The sequence below is a fragment of the Monodelphis domestica genome, chromosome 6 (assembly GCF_027887165.1).
Source record: "Monodelphis domestica isolate mMonDom1 chromosome 6, mMonDom1.pri, whole genome shotgun sequence".
Lineage (NCBI taxonomy): Eukaryota > Metazoa > Chordata > Mammalia > Didelphimorphia > Didelphidae > Monodelphis > Monodelphis domestica.
In genome coordinates this window covers 163,019,623-163,041,348 of record NC_077232.1, presented here as the reverse complement: position 1 = coordinate 163,041,348, position 21,726 = coordinate 163,019,623, and positions in this window count along the sequence as shown.

Sequence of the window (21,726 nt, the reverse complement as noted above, 5' to 3'; positions counted from 1 at the left end):
GTAGAATCAACACATTATAGAGAAACAACAACAACAAAAAATTATAACAACTCCAATCAGAAGATAATAAAAGTGAGATCAGAGTACTGAAATTTGTTTTGGAAAAAGCTTCATTTTATATGACAATAGATTTAGCTTTTTAAATGAGTTTCTTAGTCACTTCAGAAGCTTAATAATAATTTTCTGTTACTGAAGAATCTGAAAAATTCTAGTTATTTTTCAATAGGTATTTTTTCTTCAATAGAGTAGAGTTGGCAGTATTTTCCCCACTCAAGCCTGAATAGGAAAATAAAAGTTTTAATTTTCCTTGAATTGAAGTATTGTCATAAACCAAGTTTAAAATGAGTAATATCTAATATAGCTCTAATTCCAATAAGATTAAAAGTTTGATGAAAATCTATAGGAAACAGAAACACACACATATATGTATATGTATTTATGTTTTTGTCTATATGAAAATCTACATGAAACTTCTCTATTAAAGTGTATCTATCTATATATATGTATATATATATATCTGTACCTATACTTATCTAGACACAGTTATAAAAACATTCATATATATATATATATATGTGTGTGTGTATGTTCATGATACATACACAGTAAATTCACAGATATATTCAAATACATATGTGCATGCACTTATGATTTAGTTTGGGAAATTTAGTGTGTGATCAGGTGAACAGTTTGTAGAAGTTAATTAATTTGTCTGTTTTATTATGCTTTTTACTGATTTGACTGAAATTTTCTTCAGATTGGAATTGTATAATTATGAAACACAATAGGTTTGGAGCAAAGCAGAAAATTTCCGTAAATACAACAGGAGTATATATATATATATATATATATATATATTACTAATTTCATTTCATTATTCATATAATCCCCAGGGGAAAATGGCCCATAAAATCTTTTATAGAGAAAAATACTTTCTCATTATTGTTTGGACAAGATGTCTTTTAAATACCTTTGAAGAACTCTTAATGATCCAATAAACATCTGGCTAGTACAATATACTTTTTTGTGTAATAAGAAGAATCAATTTTAAAATTTGCAAAACATCTGGATATTTGTAATAAACTAAAGGATCTGTCTGATCAAATTATTTTTTCTGTCTACAATTTGTCAAGAAGTAGAATATATAGATAATGGTCAAATATTTAGTAATTCCTGAAATATTCCTTGAGCAACACTAAATAATAGTACCTCCTGAACCAGAAAATTTCAAGGTTCATAGACCACATATTTCTAATATTATTGCTTAATAATGCCTTAATTTCTCTGTCTATCAATTACAATTATAGGAGGATTTACTTTATTTCAAGTGCTATACAATTAAGAAACATATTATTCAAAATCAGAGTGATTATCGCATACTCATCTGGGATAGGTGAAAATTTATTTCCACAAAATTCCAGGAAAAATATCAAAATAAAAAAAAAACCTTGTTACTTAAAACCTACTTTTAAAGATAATTTCTTTTATAATTCCTATGAGCTAGGATGTGAACTTAGATGCTTTGACTCCAAATTCAGTATTACAATACAACAGAGATACCAACAATTCTATGAGGGACAAATTGTTGAACATTTTGTTATTCCTAATTATGGATTCAAAGATTAAGATATAGAAAATTTATAAATGACCTGATTATGTTCATACTGTTCATAAAGTCAAATATTTGCTAATGATAAGAAACTTAGTATCCTTCTTGTGTAACTGATTCCATAATTTAGGACAATAGAAGTTCAGGTCATATAATTAATAAGCAACAGAGTCAGAATTTAATCTGAGATTCTCAGATTCATAATCTTTTTATCTTTTCGTGATACTAAAATGAGCTGGACCCATTTCTAACAAGTACCACATTTATTTGAAAGGATTTTTTGGCAATCCTGCTTCTAGTAAATAGAGAATACAAAGTATTGGCACATAATATTAAGGTAATTTGTATGAGAAACATCACCAAGACAGCTGCAGGATCCTCCATTACATGATGGAGATTACAATCCATTAATCAATTTATAGATATAAATAAATTATTGTTCAAGAATAAACAAGAATTTAAACCAGCCCAAATCAATAAGCATAATTAAAACAATTGTATGCTACAGTCATTTATTTGATTGTCTTATAGCTGCCGGGTGGAATTAGTGAAGCATGGAGCCAAACAGCTAACACTACATTTAGTTTCATTTATTGAAATAATGAAAATATGTTAATGACAAAGTACCAAAGTGTATAATAGGAATTAATGTAGCATGAAATAAAATTATGTTTGGAAATCAAGGAGAGTACAGTAAACGTTGAAAAGTCTTTAAATGAACAAATGTTCATATTTAGAAAAGACTAGTATATTATTTTTATACAAGGGTATCTCCAAATTACATACCATGAAGAATGATATAATAGCACATAAACACAAGGCAGAAAAGCATTGGTGTAAAGGCATATTAAGTTCAAATATTCAAAATAGTTTTCTATAATCACAGATAAGAGGAGCTTCAAAACATCACTACACATAGTAACTCTCCTCTTTAATCTACATAGCTAACTTTTCAGCCAAGACTCATTTAAATAGGACAATTGTTTTAAGGAATAATATTATTTTTTATTAAAATTAGTGAGATTCTCAGTGAGGTGGGATAACCCAATGCAAAAAGAAACTTTGCATATAGCCTCTTTGAGACTGTTATCTCATATTTGATAACTGTGTGGTCTTGGAAAAAAATCACTTTATATGTATTATTTTCATTTTTTGTATTAGTTTAAAATTAGAATTTGTTCTGGATAATTGCTAATATACATTTCAGCTTTTCATATCACATGTGTGTCATGTATATATAAATATTATATATAGTATATACACAGGTAGTTACATATATATTTATATAAATGTTTGTATGCATATTTATACCTTTATGTCTCCTAATAACTTCAATATGTAATGAACATGTCAAATGTCATTTTGGAAAATGTATGTATGGACTTATTAAATTATAAAAGATACACTTCAAAAGCATTTCATAATTAGAGAAGAAAGAGGGACTATAAGCCTATGACTTTTTCCCATTCTATATTTCATTTTAAAAATACAGATATAATTTTAATATTTATTCTGACATTTTTTGCTCCAAGATTTTCTGCTTCCCTCTTTCCCATCCCTCTTTCTCCTCCCTACTCCCTCAAATGACTGGTGACATAATTTAGGTTGCACAGGTTTTATCATGACAATACATATTTCCAATTCATCATTTTGTGAAACAAGACATATATTGCTTACACTAAAAATAAATTCATGGAAGAATTAAAGTGAAAAATGGTATGTTTACTTCTGCATTCAGACTACATCAAACTTTCTGTAGTGGTGGGTAGTTATTGTATTTTTTCTTCATCACAAGTACCTTGAGGTTGTCCTGGATTCTTGCATCATTGATAATGAGTAATTCATTTATAGTTGACCATTGTGCATTATTGATGTTACTGTGCACAACATTCTTCTGGTACTACTCCCTTCACCTTGGATCTTTCCATAATTCTTTCCAGATTTCTTTGTGATTGTCTTGTTCATCACCTCTTATAGCACAATAGTATTTCATCACAATAATATTTCACAAATTCATCAACTATTCCCCAAGGAATGGAGAATCCTTCACAGTTCTTTACCACCACAAAAAGAATTGTTATAAACATTTTTGAACACGTAGGTTATTTCCTCTATACAAACTTATAATTTGATTTATGTGTGGAAAGTCCAATGAAAACCATTTCCCCCTGTTTTGTAAAGATGATATTAGAAAATAAATATTGTTTTATTAGATTAGGGATAAAAAGTACAGTAGCTGGATTGAGAAAGAATTGAAGTTTGAAGCACAGCTAAAAACTTATGTTGATTTCAGATGTTGATAGTTATAACTGTTTTTCTGTGTCAATTACTCTCTGGCAGTTGGTAGTTGGTCTCTGGAAGTTGGCAGAGACACACACTCAGAGACTCTCTCAGGGCTGGAAGAGGTAACATCTTTGCCTCTCTCACTGAGGGAAAGACCTGAAGGAGCAAAATGTTTTCCATTCCCAACTTTGGAAACACTATTGACTATCTATTGTGGTTTTTATACAGATTGACTTAAATCTGAGAAGACCAAAGAAAAATCTGGTTTTTGGTTTGGACTCTGAGTCTGTTAAGGCTCAGAGTACTAATGTGATTTGTGCTGAGACTCAACCAGCCAGCCTTTGCTATTTTATAACTATAAAGTGAAGTTAAGAATTATAAGGATAGAGTTCTGGGCAAGCATGGCAGCAGTCTAGACATGGGATACTTCCTCTCCCCAGCTCCCACCAATTTAGACTACCTCAAAAGACCCAAAAAGAACCAAATTCATAAGAATGAAGGGATTCTACAGTAGGGCACAGCATTGAAGAAATGTAGGATTTGGGCATTTCCACACTATAAGGGGGTGAAAAAGCTCTCACCCAAACGTGAGCTGATCTAACCTCCCCCACACCACCTACAGAACCAGAGTCAGAGCCAGTGCTTGCCAGAATCAGTGAGTGAGTGAAGAGCACCTCTAAAGTGAATAAGTGGCACCTCTAGGTCTTGGTAGCTGACTAAGATAGCCAAGGACCTACCCCTGAGAGCAGATACACCTGAAACCCCAGTGAGCAGAGAAGCACAAACCGTGGGCGCTCAGAGCCAGAGCTCATCAGAATCAGTGAGTGAGAAAGGGGAATGTCTAAAGTAAATAAGGGGCACCTCTAGGTCTTGGGGGCTGACTAAGATCTCCAAGGACCTACCCCCTGAGAGCAGCAACACCTGAAACCCCAGCAGGCTGGGGAACACAGACTTTGGGTGCTCCATGGAAGGGCAGCTAACAGATGAAGCTGCTGAGATTCGAGAGCTTGCCTCAGGCAAAATCCTTGCTCCTTAACTCTATACACAGAGAGCCTGCCAATCTCACTCAGATTTCTGACTAAAAAGGGATAGCAAAACTGCCATAGCAATGGCAAATTGTGCCCAGGAGCCTCAAACTCCTTCCACCAAAAAAAAAAAAAAAGGCTTTGACCCTGGAAAATTTTACAGAGGAAATACCCAGACTACAGAGGAAATATGGGAGGAAATTCAAATGAACCAAAAATTTTCCAAAAAAGAATGGAAATTGTCCACAAGTTTTTGAAGAATTTAAATTGGAGCTTATAAAAAAGATGGAAGCCTTCTGGCAAGAAAAGTGGGAAATAGATCAAAGAGAAAACAACAATCTGAAGGACAAGAACTCCCAATTGGAGAAACAGTTGGAAGTCACGAAAAGCAGGATAGACTAAACTGAAAAGGAAAACCAAAATATTATAACAGAAAACCAGGGCTAAAGGACCAGAATTGAGAAACTGGAAACCAATTATCTTGCAAAACAGCAAGAATAAAGCAAAGTCAAAAGACAGACAAAATAGAAGAAAGCATAAAGTATCTCACTGACAAGCTGACAGATCAGGAAAATAGATCATGATGAGACAATTTAAGAATCATTGGTCTACCTGAAAAGCCAGAAAAAAAATTAATCTTGGCATCATACTAAAAGAAATCATCCAAGAAAACTGCCCTGATGTCCTTGAACAAGGGGGGGGGGGGAATAGACATTGAAAGAGCTTATAAAATACCCTTCATGCTAAATCCTGAAAAGATAACTCCCAGGAATGTAATTGCTAAATTCCAAAGCTTTCAAGCTAAGGAGGAAATTCTACAAGAAGCCAAAAAGAGACAATTCAGATACCAAAGAGTACCAATCAGGATCACACAAGACCTGGAAGCTTCCACACTAAAGGACCCCAAGACCTGGAACACGATATTCAGAAAGGCAAGAGAACTGGGTCTTCAATCAAGGATCACCTACCCATTAAAACTGTCTATATACCTCCAGGAAAAAGTATAGCCATTCAACAAAATAGAAGATTTCAAAGTATTTGTAAAGAAAAGACCAAAACTAAATGAAAAATTTGATATCCAAATACAAATATCAAGAGAAACATGAAAAGGTAAATGAGAAATAGAGGAAAAAGGGAAAAATTTTCTTTTTTTTTTAATTCAAACTCTCTTCTCTAAGGACTACAATTAGATCAAATTATATATATATATATATATATATATATATATATATATACATATATATACATATATATTAATATTTGGGGAAAATGTTATTTGTAACTTTCAAAAATTGTATTCATTACTATTGTAATTAGAAGAATCATTCATAGGAAGAGATTGGGTCATTAAGGGCTATCAGATAAGTTGCAAATAAAAAAAAGAAAAAGGGAGGGGGAATCAAAGATGGCACCAAGAGAAACGTGAAAAAATACAATAAATAGGATAATTTTTATCACACAAAAATACACATGGGAAGGGAAGGGGAAGAATAATAAGAAGGAGAGGAAGAGAGTGCTAATAGTTAATACTTAAACCTTATTCTCAAGGAAATCAATTCTTAGAGGGAAGAACATCTAGATCTATTGGGGTATTGAATTCTATCTTATGCTATAGGGTAAGTGAGAAAGGTAAAAGAAGGGGGAGGGGAATGTGGTTAGCTCAGTAAATTGAGAGTCAGGACTAGAGATGGGAGGTCCTAGGTTCAAATCTGGCCTCAGACACTTCCCATCTGTGTGACCCTGGGCTAGTCACTTGACCCCCATTGCCTAGCCCTTACCACTCTTCTGACCTAGAGCCAATATACAGTATTGACTCCAAGACAGAAGATAAGGATTTTAATTTTAAAAAAAAAAACTAAGAGGGGTAGGTGGGAGGGAGTACAAAAAAGGAGGGAAGGAGAGGGGGGAGGGAACTTAACAGACTCTAAAAAAATAAGAAGGATACTCACAAGGTCAGAATTAAAGGTTGGAGCAAGACCTATTGGGCCTCAACTGATAGAAAGAAGGCAGGAGTTGCAATCATGATATCTGACAAAGCCAAAGCAAAAATAGACCTGATCAAAAGGGAGAGAGAAGGTAAAAAATCCTGATAAAAGGGAGTATAGACAATGAGACAATATCACTAATCAATATGAATGCACCAAATGGCATGGCATCCAAATTTCTAAAGGAGAAAGTAGTAGAATTGAAGGAGGAAATAGATACTAAAACTGTACTATTGGGAGACCTGAATGTACCACTATCAAATTTAGATTTGATAAGAAATATAGAATAAATATAGAAATAAATATAGAAAAAAATAAGAAAGGGATAAAAGATGTGAATGAAATCTTAGAAAAATTAGAGTTATTAAATATATGGAGAAAAATAAAAAGGGACAAAAAGGAATTCACCTTCTTTTCAGCTGCACATGGTACATTAACAAAGAGTGACCATATAGTAGGTCATCAAAACATGGCAGAAAAGCAGAAATAATAAATGCAATCTATTCAGATCATAAGGCAATAAAAATAATGATCAGTAAGGGTACATGGAGAGCTAAATCAAAAATTAATTAGAAATTAAGTAATATGATTCTCCAAAATCTGTTAGTGAGAGAACAAATGATAGAAACAATAGTTTCATTGAAGAAAATGACAATAATGAGACATCTTTTCAAACTCTATGTGATGTAGGCAAAGCAGTACTCAGGGGAAAATTTATATTTTGAGTTCATATATTAACAAATTAGGGAGGGCAGAAGTCAATGAATTGGACATGCAAATCAAAAAACTTGAAAGCTAACAAATTAAAACCCCCCAGAAGAAAACTAATTAAAGATCCTAAAAATGAAGGGAGAAATTAATAAAATTGAAAGTGATAGAACTATTGAACTAATAAATAAGAATAGAAGCTGGTATTTTTGACACAAAATAGACAAAGTACTGGTCAATCTAATAAAAAAAGAAATGAAGAAAACCAAATTAACAGTATCATAGATGAAAAGGGAGAGCTCACCTCCATTGAAGAGAAAATCAAGGAAATTAAAAATCATTTTGCCCATTTATATGGCAATAAATCTGCCAATATAGGTGATATAGATGAATATTTAAAAAAATATAAATTGCCTCAATTAACAGAAGAAGAAATATATTTTTTTAAATAATTGCATATCAGAAAAAGAAATTGAACAGGCCATCAAAGAACTCCCTAAGAAAAAATCTTGAGGGCCTGATAGATTCACAAGTGAATTCTACCAAACATTCAAGGAACAACTAATCCCAATACTAAAAAAAAACTATTTGACATAATAAGCAAAGAAGAAGTTCTACCAAATTCTTTTATGATACAAACATGGTACTGATTCCAAAGCCAGGCAGGTCAAAAACGGAGAAAGAAGACTACAGACCAATATCCTTAATGAACATAGATGCAAAAATCTTAAATAGGATACTAGCAAAAAGGCTCCAGCAAGTGATCAGGAGGGTTATTCAGTATGATCAGGTAGCTCAACATTAGGAAAACCATCCACACAATTAACCAAATCAATAAGCAAACCAACAAAAATCACATGATTATCTCAATAGATGCAGAAAAAAGCCTGTGGCAAATATAACACTCATTCCTATTGAAAACACTAGAAAGTATAGGAAAAGAAGGGTTTTTCCTAAAAATAATAGCATCTATCTAATACCATCAGTCAACATTATCTGCAATCAGGATAAACCACATGCATTCCCAATAAGATCAGGATTAAAACAAGGATGTCCATTATCACCACTATTATTACACATTGTACTAGAAATACTAGCAGTAGCAATCGGAGAAGAAAAAGAAAATGAAGGTATGAAAACTGGCAATGAAGAGACCAAGCGATCACTCTTTGTGAATGATATAATGGTCTACTTAAAGAACCCCAGAGAATCAACTAAAAAGCTAGTGGAAATAATCAATAACTTTAGCAAAGTTGCAGGATACTAAACTAAACACACATAAGTCATCAGACTTTCTATATATGTCCAACACATCTCAGCAGCAGGAATTAGAAAGAGAAATTCCATTCAAAATTACCCTAGACAATATAAAATACTTAGGAATCTATCTGCTGAGACAAACACAGGAACTATATTAACACAACTACAAAACACTCTCCACACAACTAAAACTAGAATTGAGCAATTGGAAAAACATTAACTGCTCATGGGTAGGACAAGCTAACATAATAACAATGTCCATCCTACCCAAAATTATTCATTTATTTGGTGCCATACCCATCGAAGTTCCAAGAAAATTTTTTTACTGAATTAGAAAAAACCATAACAAAGTTCATTTGGAAGAACAAAAGATCAAGGATATCCAGGGAAATAATGAAAAAAAATGCAAAGAAAGGTGGCCTTGTAGTCTCTGATCTCAAACTATATTATAAAACAGTGGTCATCAAAACAATTTGGTACTGGCTAAGAGACAGAAAGAGGATTAGTGGAATAGAATTGCAGTAAGTGACCTCAGCAAGACAGTCTATGACAAGCCCAGGGATGCCAGCTTTGGGGACAAAAAAACACTATTTGATAAAAAATGCTGGGAAAATTGGAATACAGTGTAGGAAAGATTAGGCTTGGATCAACACCTCACACCCTACACCAAGATAAACTCAGAATGGGTGAATGACTTGAACATAAAGAAGGAAACTATAAGTAAACTATGTGAACACAGAAGAGTATACATGTAAGACCTTTGGGAAATGAAAGATTTTAAAACCAAACAAAACTTGGAAAGAATCACAAAATGTAAAATAAATAATTTTGATTACATCAAATTAAAAAGGTTTTGTTCAAACAAAACCAATTCAACCAAAATTAGAAGGGAAATAAAAAACTGGGAATCTTCATAACAAAAACCTCTGACAAAAGTCTAATTTTACTCATATTTACAAAGAGCTAAATCAATTGTACAAAAAATCAAGCCATTCTCCAATTGATAAATGGGCAAGGGACATGAATTGGCAATTATCAGTCAAAGAAATCAAAACCATTAATAAGCACATGAAAAAGTGTTCTAAATCTCTTATAATCAGAGAGATGCAAATAAAAACAACTCTGAGGTACCACCTCACACCTAGCAGATTGGCTAACATGACAGCAATGGAAAATAATGAATGCTGGAGGGGATGTGGCAAAGCTTCAACATTAATTCTTTGCTGGTGGAGTTGTGAATTGATCCAACCTTTCTGGAGGGCAATTTGGAACTACACCCAAAGGGCACTAAAAAACTAAAAGGACACTTTTACCAGCCATAGCACTGCGGGTTTGTACCCCAAAGAGATAATATGGAAAAATACATGTACATGAATATTCATGGCTGCTCTCTTTGTGGTGACCAAAAATTGGAAAATGAAAGGATTCCCTTCAATTGGGGAATGGCTGGTCAAATTGTGGTACATGTTGGTGATGAAATACTATTGTGCTCAAAGGAATAATAATGTGGAGGAATTCCATCAGAACTGGAACAACCTCCAGGAATTGATGGAGAGTCAGAGGAGCAGAACCAGGAGAACATTGTACACAGAGATTGCACTGTGGGAGAATTGAATGTAATAGACTTCTCCATTATTGGCAATGTAGTGTTCCTGAATAACCCAGAGAGATCTATGAGAAAGAACACTATCCACATTCAGAGGAAAAACTGTGGCTGTTGAAACACAGAAGAAAAACAATTGCTTGAATATATGTGTTGAGGGGATATGGCTGGGAATGTAGACTCTGGGTGAACATCCTAATGCAAACACCAACAACATGGAAATAGATTCTGATCATTACCCAGTGGAATTATGGGTTGGCTATGGGAGGGGTTGAGGGAGGAGAGGGAGGAATAGAAAATAATTTTTGTAACCAAGGAATAATTTTTGAAACTGATCAAATAAAAAAAAAATTAAAGAGCTAAAATATTCCCTGACCTCAAGAAATATTTATTCTGTCATGTTCATTGAAGGCAATGGCCATGCAAGGGAGATCTGATTTAACCAATTAAAGAGATTCTGGGGGAACCAATGGCCAGTAGATTAAGGTACCCTTCCTAATAGCAATATTTTATTAAAAATTTTCCCCTTGAGCAGAAGGTGAAAAGTGAGGTGGCAAGTCAGATGCCCAAGTGGATTGGTTCTGATATCCTAATGGAAGGATGAATGAATAACCCATCAACAGATTGAAGGATAATCTGGTTCTGGCTAAGGGAAGAAACTCACCTTCTAAATCTAATCATTTCCAGATATATCCCCCCATCCTCAGTGAATCTTCCCCTCTGATGTAGTAAAACAACAACTAAGCAAAGCCATGCATCTTAATATTGTATGAAACATTCTGTATTGCTCCAACAAAATGTTTCATTTCCTCATGTCTTCTCTGAAACTTTGACCATTGTAATTTTTTAGAATTCAGCTAAAGTTGATTCATGGTTCTCCATATTTACCTTGTGATAGTCATTTTCTAATATTAGTTTCAAATTTCTGATTTTTTTCATTCAACTCTGAATCCTTTCATATAAGTCTTCTCATTGTTCTCTCAATCCCTCATTGGTATAGTTTCTTAGGATGCAATACTAAATTATGACTTTCATGTATTAAGATTTGTAGAGCCATTCCTCAATCCATTGGTACTCACTTTTCCCCAATATTTTACTCCCACAAAATTTCTTCTTTGAATATTTCAGTTCTTTGTTAGACTATATTGATATAGTCCTAAGAGTCTGTTTCACTTCCCCCCAACCCCTCTCCAAACAGATAGGCTTAGTTATCTGCTATACATTTCATTTGTCTTGAACTGTTCCTCACTTGGGCTATTGGGAAGGGACCATTTGGTATTTTTTGTGGGACTATAGAGCTCTTCATTTCTAGTGAGACACAATTTTGGCTATTAGGTTTGGATACCTCTTTAACTTCTAGTTCCTTGCAATATGAAGAAGGAAACAGGCCTTTTTGGAAATGGTCAGTGTGGAGATTTGTTTTACACTTGACTGTTTATTTGCATAGACTTTGTTTTTCTTTTTTTGTGTATAGACAAAGTAGGGGGAAGAGAAAACAAATGCTTGTTAATTTTCAAATAAAATTTAATTAAAAAAATTAAATTTTGAGGAAATTTTGTTTTGCTTTAAAAAAGGTTTTAAAACATGATTATATTTGTTGAAGGGATGGGGTGTGGATATCTCTTGTCCTTGGCAATAGCCCATCAAGGTTGACCTATTTAGAATCAGAAGGTGGAGTTTGATTGGGAATTATGATTAGCCTTCTAATGACTTGATGTTCAGGAATAGGGTTTCATTATGGAAAAGATTTTGAGCTTTCCTTAGCTGTTAGTGTAGTGAGTGAAAGAGTAGAAACTGGTGCACCTTTGTCCTAGAACCAGATCTGGCATGACCCAGCTGTTTGACCTTGGGCAAATAATACTCTCTGCCTTTTAGCTTTGTTACTCTTAGAATCAGATTTTGACTCAAATGATCTCAAATTTCCTTTCCTTCTCTGACAGTCTATGATATGAAACCTCTTGACATATAACATTCCAAGAATCTAAAAAAAAAAAAGAATTATAAGGATAATAGTGGTAGTTTTATTTAGATAGTATAAATTTGGATCAATCTGATCAGGGAGGATTAGCATAGCCTGTGAAATACAGGAGAAGCAATTCCTTGAGGAATAAGGGAGTTTATTTAGATGGATTTAGAATCACTTAGAACTATAAATCCTTTTTTATCCTTATATATTTCAATAATTATTTTATTTTTATGATGATTCTCTTTAGCATCCTTGTGCCTAGTACTGAAGGAAAGTTCACATTTGAGCTTCACTTCACTTTATCAGTGAAGATACTTTTGATTACCTCTTACAAATGTATCTGAACAGTTTGGAACATGTATTGGTGAGTTTTTTCTATCTATTTTATGTAGGTTGCCATTATTGGTATTTTTACAGTTTGAGATGGCCAAAATATTTTAATTGGCACTCAGAAATATTCTAGGACTACTAGAAAATCGAATTGCATGCCCTTAGTCAAATAGTTAGATATTAAAGGCAGAGATTGAACTGTGGCCTTCTTGCCTTCAAAGTTAGCTCTCTTTCTATCAATGCTATGAGTTACCTCTCTTTCTGTCAAACATTATCTAAGAAATAAAAACCTTTCTTAAGTCAATTCAAATTTAATATTATTAATTTATAACAGTTCTTAAAATAATATTTTAGTTTAATCATGAACATGTTCATAAGAAGTAGTTATTCTTTCTAATATTACTTAATGAGAAACCTAAGCTCTATACTGGAACCAATGAAATGTTAAAAGATTATATGACAGACTAGATACTTTAGAGAGAAATTATGAAAGAACATAGATAAAAATGAGAACACAATCTGTTTTGGATTGAAGAGAACAGAACTAAACTACTGGTTTTATCAGACATTTAGTATCTATATGACCATTGAAGTTAGTTCATCTCTCTGAAAATTTGTTTATTCAGTTGTTAAATGATAAAGTAGCCCTAGGTAGTCATTAATATCCTTTCCAGCTCCTTTGTCAATACAATGACACAGGAGAACAATTTGGAATAATACCCCCAAACTCATTCAAATGTATTGGCACTATAATTTTGTGATATATCTAACTGAATGGATATCTCAAAGTTTTCAAATAAAGAGCAAAATGTCCCATATGCACAACAGTTTCTATAGTAGCTTTATCTTAGTAGTGGCAAAGAACTAGAAGCTTAGCTATCATGAAGCTTAGCTATCATGTTATAACTGAATGGTTCTTATTAAAAGAATGTAACCCTGTTATGCCATGAGAATTATGTCAGAAAAACTAGAAAAAAAGTTGTTTTAATTGGAAAAAAGTCGAGAGAAGAATCAAACAGAAGGATAAATTTTAAAATAATAACAATATTTCTAAGATAAATAACTGATAATTTAAAAATACTGAACAATGTAATGATGAGGACTGGTAATAAACTTTATCATTCATCTCTTGACAGATGTCATGGATTCAAGATGTAAAAAGGCATTCATTTTTGGACATGAACTATTAATTTATCTGTTTTATTTAACTATATGTATATTTCTTTTCAATGATTTTCTTTTACTTTTAAATATGATGGGTAGAATAAAAAGAAAATATATTGAAAGAAAATAAAAGTAAATAAAATAAATTCTAAAAAGAAGGGGAAGACTAAAGACCTTGTGAAGGCTTATAGCTTGTATCACTACATGTTATCTATCTAATTCTATATGTTATCATATTATCTTCTCACCATCTTGTAAGAGGCAAACATAGGTATTTAAATTTTAGAGGGTGTGCCACTAAAAATGTCATAACTATTTTCTTTAACTGTAGGTATGAGATAGATAAAATATCTCCTAAGGTAGCAATTTTTGTGTTGTGGTGATTATGAAAATGAGTAATATTATGAAATCAGAGTCCTTTTGGAATGTTCAAAATCCATGCAAATGATTGAAATGGGAGTACTGTTATCAACAATAATTAAAGTTAAATAAGTAAACTCACATATTGTTAATTAGAAGTAAGAAATCAAAACAATTCCCAAAATTCTCATTAGTTTCATTCAGATTCTGTGTTGAAAGTAACAAAAAAGGTACAAATAGTTGCAATATAATAAGCAGTGAAGTTGGGGGAGAATTTAAGACCATCATTAAGATGACTTCCCATGTCATTAAGGGGGGTGATTTATAAATTAAAAAGTAGTTGTGGGGGGGGAATGAGTTGGAGGAGAACATTTCAGGGAAATATTTAAAGATTCACTTTTTCAATAAAACTAAATATTTGCAAAAATAAACTACTGAATGAATGTTTCTATGTAAATATATAAATTCACAGTAACACATATACATACATATATATGACATCTTTATTCATTTCTTTTTCAGCTAAAGCTACTGGGTGCACAAAGGTGACATGAATGTTACTAAGAACATACTCTAGTGTTTTAATTCATTGTGAGGTCCATTTTGTGCTTCTGCATTTTTATAGTACTGAACTAAAGACATTTATCCACTGAACAATTGTGGCAAGTTAAAGCAGGAGTACCTATACTTGTAAAAGGGACCATTTATCTTCACCTCTTTACCCCAAATGCTAAAGAGCTTATTATTTATGTGCCATTTGGTCCCCTGGTGGGGATGGAGAGGAAAGGCAGAAAGGTGCTGAGGTGTGAATTAGAATGATAACCAGAGAGTAGCATTTGGATATATCTGTTAAACCAAAAAGAAGAATCAAATTAAGACTTTTGAAAATGTGACATTGAAAGATCCATTAAAATAGAAGAAAATCATCATCTTGAAACTCCTTTCCCCTGGCTGGGGCTTAGAATTTCTGACTGGTTTAGAGAAAGCCATAGCTTTCTCTCTCTTTCTCTCTTCCTTTTTCTCTCTTCCTTAAATCTATTGTAAAATAGATTTACATTATATTATTATAGATTTACATTTATTTTACTATTGTAAAATAATCTATTGTAAAATAAACTACCATAAGTTACATTTTACTTTAGTAATTTATTTAGGATTTAGAAATTAAATCCCTGGTGACTACCAAATTTAATATTAAGTCCAATAATAAAATTTAACAGTAATAAAAATAATATTAATTCATTACATTTCTATTATATATATTATATATATCATTTAACATGATACAGATATATTATTTCACATCAAGGAGGAATTAATAAAAAATGCATCCATATTATATTTATACATAATATGTACCTTTCCCAAAGTCACATACTCAAGACAAGATTTGAATTTTGAATTCATTTATTGGCTTAAAATACAATACATTTCCCCAAGAAACATGGCTCATTTGATTTATCAGATTAAATAACTTCATTCCATTGTCAGACAATGAAAGTAGACATGTAGTAGGAGCTGAACTAGACTAGTTTAATTAAGAAATAAAATTTGCCTAATATTTAACATGTGGCTAGTGCAAGAATGTTTCTGGTGAGAGAATTTCCAGAACAGTTATTAAATTATTTTTTAGTTAGAGTACTCAAAAACTGCCTTAAAATGCTTGCCCAATTCAATACACCCTACAAATCAGAGAAACACTTTTTCAGTGGGGCTAGTTCAGTTGGTATAAATCCTATTTTATTGTGTTGTAACCATAGCTTTCATTTACTGAAAGCAACAGTAAGGAGCTAATGTGAACTTGCAGGTAGTTAAGATTGCTGCTGGGAGTGTGTATTAGATCTCCCTTTATGCTGGGGAGGGTGCTGAAAGTTTTGGCACTCAAAAATATCTAGTCTTCAACTGATGGAAGGAAGGAAAATTATCTTATGAAACTACAAAATAGAAAGAATTGCATTTCCTCTGAAATGTATAGGTGGCATTCTAAGAACTCAGTCAGGGGAAAACTGATATTTCTCCAGGTCTAATATAGGAGAACTTTTAAGCAAATAGATTAATAGCTAAAGGCATCATTTTGTTTTCTCAAAAACCAAAACCATAAACATCATAATGAGAGATTATCTCAAACCACTAAAATGAGAAAAATCAAATTTAAAACAAGTCATATTTCACCTCTCATAAACAAACAGGGAAATTAACAAGGAAATGGAAATAATAAAAATGAGAGAGGGTGAAAAAATATAGCAAATTAACCTATTGTTCTTCTTTTGGAAAAAATTTATATAATTAGGCAATTTAGAATATTTTCCCCTGGGTACAAGTCATGTTCTTACCCTCCCATCCATGTACTACCTCTCATAGCTGATACATAACTCCACTGGGTTCCACAGGTGTCCTTGATCAAAACCCATTTGCATATTATTGATATTTGTACTAGGTTGATCATTGTGAAACTATATCCCCAATCATTTCCCCATCAACACATGTGATCAAGCAGTTGATTTTTCTTCTGTGTTACTACTCCCACAGTTTTTCCTCTGAATGTGGAATTTCTCATAAGTCCTTCCAAAATGCCCTAGAACATTGCATTGCTTTTAGTAGAGGAGTCCATTCCATTCAATTGTACCACAATATATTAGTGTCTGTGTATAACGTTCTCCTGGTCCTGCTCCTTTCATTCTGCATCAATTGTTGGAGGTCATTCCAGTTCACATGTAATTTCTCAAGTTCATTATTCCATTGAGCACAATAGTATTCCATCACAAATATATTCCACAATTAGTTCAGCCATTACCCAATAGGAGAGCATCCCCTAATTTTCCAGAATTTTGATACAACAAACAGCACAGCTATGAATATTCTTGTACAAGTCTTTTTCCTTATCATCACTTTGTTGAAAAAACCAGAAATGTTATGGCTAGATCAAAGGGCAGACAGTCTTTTATTGCCCTTTGGTAATAGTTCCAAATTGTCCTCCAGAATGGTTGGATCAATTCACAACTCCACCAGCAATGAATTAATGTCCCTATTTTGCCACATCCCCTCCAGCATTCATTACTTTCCATAGCTGTCATGTTAGCCAATCTGCTAGGTGTGAGGTGATACCTCAGAGTTGTTTTGATTTGCATCTCTCTGATTATAAGAGATGTAGAACACCTTTTCATATGCTTATTAATTGTTTTGATTTCTTTATCTGAGAACTGCCTATTCATGTCCCTTACTCATTTATCAATTGGAGAATGCCTTGGTTTTTTGTACAATTGATTTAGCTCTTTGTAAATATGAGTAATTAAACCTTTGTCAGAGGTTTTTATGAAGATTGTTTCCCAGGTTGTTGCTTTCCTTCTGATTTTAGTTATATTGGTTTTGTTTGTACAAAATCTTTTTAATTTGATGTAGTCAAAATTATGGATTTTACATTTTGTGACTTTCTAAGTTTTGCTTGGTTTTAAAGTCTTTCTCTTCCCAAAGGTCTGACATGTATACTATTCTGTGTTCACCTAATTTACTTATAGTTTCCTTCTTTATGTTCAAGTCATTCACCCATTTTGAATTTATCTTGGTGTAGGGTGTGAGGTGTTGATCCAAACATAATCTCTCCCACACTGTCTTACAATTTTCCCAGCAGTTTTTATCAAATAATGGATTTTTGTCCCAAAAGCTGGGGTCTTTGGGTTTGTCATAAACTGTCTTGCTGAAATCATTTACGCCAAGTCTATTCCACTGATCCTCTTTTCTATCTCTTAGCCAGTACCAAATTGTTTTGATAACCACTGCTTTATAGTATAATTTGATATCTGGGACTGGAAGTCCTCCTTCCTTTGCATTTTTTTTTCATGATTTTCCTGGATATCCTGGATCTTTTGTTCTTCCAAATGAACATAGCTATGTTTTTTTTTTCTAATTCAGTAAAGTTTTTTGGTAGTTCAATGGGTATGGCACTAAATAAGTAAATTAATTTGGGTAGGATTGTCATTTTTATTATGTTAGTTCATCCCAACCTTGAGCACTCAATGTTTTTCCAATTGTTTTGATCTAGTTTTAACTGTGTGGTAAGTTTTTTGTAGTTGTGTTCATATAGTCCCTGTGTTTGTCTCAGCAGATATATTCCTAGATATTTTATATTGTCTAGGGTGATATTAAATGGTATTTCTCTTTCCAATTCTTGCTGCTGAAATGGGTAGGAGATATATAGAAATGCTGATGACTTATGTGGGTTTATTTTGTATCCTGCAACTTTGCTAAAGTTGTTGATTATTTTGAGTAACTTTTTTAGTTGATTCTCTAGGATTCCTTAAGTAAACCATCATATCATCTGCAAAGAGTGTCAGCTTGGTCTCCTCATTGCCAATTTTAATACCTTCAATTTATTTTTTCTTCTCTAATTGCTACTGCTAGTGTTTCTAGTACAATGTTTAATAATAGAGGTGATAATGGGCATCCTTGTTTTACTCCTGATCTTATTTGGAAGGCTTCTAGTTTATCCCCATTGTGGATGATGTTTACTGATGGTTTTAGATATATATTGTTTATTATTTTTTAGGAAAGGCCCTTCTATTCCTATCCTTTCTAGTGTTTTCAATATGAATGGGTGTTGTATTATATCAAAGGCTTTTTCTGCATCTATTGAGATAATCATATGATTTTTGTCAGTTTGCTTGTTAATATGGTCAATTATGTGGATGGTTTTCCTAATATTGAAACATCCTTGCATTCCTGGTATGAATCCTGCCTGGTCATAGTGGATGACCCTTGTGATGACTTGCTGGAGTCTTTTTGCTAGTATCCTATTTAAGATTTTTGCATCTATATTCATTAGGAAGATTGGTCTATAGTTTTCTTTTTCTTTTTTTGACCTGCCTGGCTTTGGAATCAGTACCATGTTTGTGTCGTAAAAGGAGTTTGGTAGAAATCCTTCTTGGCATATTCTGTCAAATAGTTTGTATAATATTGTGATTAGTTGTTATTTGAATGTTTGATGGAATTCATATGTGAATCCATCTGGACCTGGGGATTTTTTCTTAGGGAGTTCTTTGATGGCTTGTTCAATTTCTTTTTCTGATATGGGGTTGTTAAGGTAATTTATTTCTTCCTCTTTTAGTCTAGGCAATTTATACTTTCATAAGTATTCATCCATATCATCTAGATTGCCATATTTGTTGCCATATAATTGGGCATAGTAATTTTTAATGATTGCCTTAACTTCCTCTTCATTAGAGGTGAGGTCTCCTTTTTCATCTTGGATACTCTCAATTTGGTTTATTTCTTTCCTTTTTTTTAATTAGACCTACCAGTACTTTGTCTATTTTATTTGTTTTTTTTCAAAGTACCAGCTTCTAGTCTTATTTATTAAATTAATCATTCTATGATTTTCAATTTTATTAATTTCTCCTTTGAGTTTTAGGATCTCTAATTTAGTCTTCATCTGAGGATTTTTAATTTGTTCGCTTTCTAATTTTTTAATTTGTATGCCCAATTCATTGACCTCTGCCCTTCTTAATTTGTTAATATATGAACTCACGCATATAAAGTTCCCCTGAGTACTGCTTTGGCTGCATCCCATAGGTTTTGAAAGGAGGTCTCATCATTGTCATTTTCTTCAATGAAGTTATTAATTGTTTCTATGATTTGTTCTTTAACTAACTGGTTTTGGAGAATCATATTGTTTAATTTCCTATTAATTTTTGATTTACCTTTCCATGTTCCCTTACTAATTATTATTTTCATTGCACTGTGATCTGAGGAATTTGCATTTATTATTTCTGCTCTTTTGCACTTGTTATATATATATATATGCATACTCATGTGTATGTATTTTTGCATGCATATATCTATATACCTATTTATGTCCTTTCATCCTATACAGTTTGTCACTGTTCCCTATAAGTGTACTTCTTTTTGCTTCCCAGGTAATAACAACAGTTTTTAAGAGTTACCAATGACATCTTTTCTTATAGGGATACATATCATTTTAACTTATTGAGTCTCTTAAAAAATTTTGTTTTGTTTTTCTTTTTTCGCCTCTTTTTTAATTACCTTTTGATGATTCTCTTGAGTTCTGTGCTTGTACATCAAATTTTCTGTTCAGATCTGTTTTTTTCTTTATGAATTCTTGAAATTCTTCTATTTTGTTAAATGGCCATACTTTCCCCTGTAAGAAAATAGTCAGTTTTTCTGGGTAGTTGATTCTTGGTTGTATACCTAGTTCCCTTGCTTTCCGGAATATCATATTCCATGCCTTTCTTTTTTGCAGTGTAGATGCAGCCAGATCCTGAGTTATCCTCACTGTGGTTCCTTGGTATCTGAATGACTTCTTCTTGGCAGCTTGTAATATCTTTTCTTTGGTCTGATAGTTCTTGAATTTGGCTATAATATTCCTGGGTGTTTGTCAGTTGGGGATTAAGTACAGGAGGTGATCTGTGGATTCTATCAATCTCCACTTTTCCCTCTTGTTCAAGAATTTCAGGGCAGTTTTCTTTAATAATTTCATGTAATATAATGTTCAGGCTTTTTCTTTTGTCATGGTCTTCTGGTAGGCCAATATTTATTAAATTGTCTCTCCTTGAACGATTTTCTAAATCTTCTCTTTTGTGAATGAGATGCTTCATATTTTCCTCAATTTTTTCATTCTTTTGGTTTTGTTTTATAGTGTCTTGCTGCCTTGTGAGTTTGCTCAATTCAAGTTGTTGTATTCTGGTTCTTAAAGACTGGATTTCATTGTTAGTTTTTTTGGTCGTCCTTTTCCTTTTGGTCGGATTTTCTTTGAAGGTCATCTTTCATCTTTTTCACCTCATCTTTCATCTGCTTTGCCTCATCTTTCATCTCCTTTGCCTCATTTTCCAGCTGGTTGATTTTGGCTTTCAAGACACTATTTTCTGTTTCCAGATGACTTATCTTAGTTTTTAAGTTCTTTTCCCAATTGTCTTCAGCCTCTCTTCATTGTGTTTTGAATTGCATTTTGAGTTCTTCTAAAGCCTGTATCCAATTTGCTGGGATTTCTGGTTTTTCCTTTGCTGATCCCTCCCCTTCTGTTTTGTTCACTCTTTGCTCATTATCTGTGCAAAGGCTATCTATTGTAATTTCTTTCTTCTTTTTCTGTTGTTTGCTTGGGTTTACCCCTTTTTTGCTCCCTATATTTGTCTGTGTTCTTGATCCTCTCATTTTTTTTTGGTTTTGGTTTTGGGGCTGTCCATCTCCCCTCTTGGAGCTTTGCCAGATCTCTTGGTACAGTCTTTAGGGGAGGAATGTTAGCTTCCCTGTCCTCTGGAGGCTTTTGATCAGATTAATTTAAACTGGATTGGGCTGTATGTGTGCTGAGGCCAAAGACTCCTGGAAGGCTGGGCCGCCCAGGCTCTCTCTAGTTCTCTCCAGCTGTTTCTCCGCTGTTTGCAAGGTTCTCCAGTGCCTTTGCCTGCCTCCCTGAGCTCTGAGGA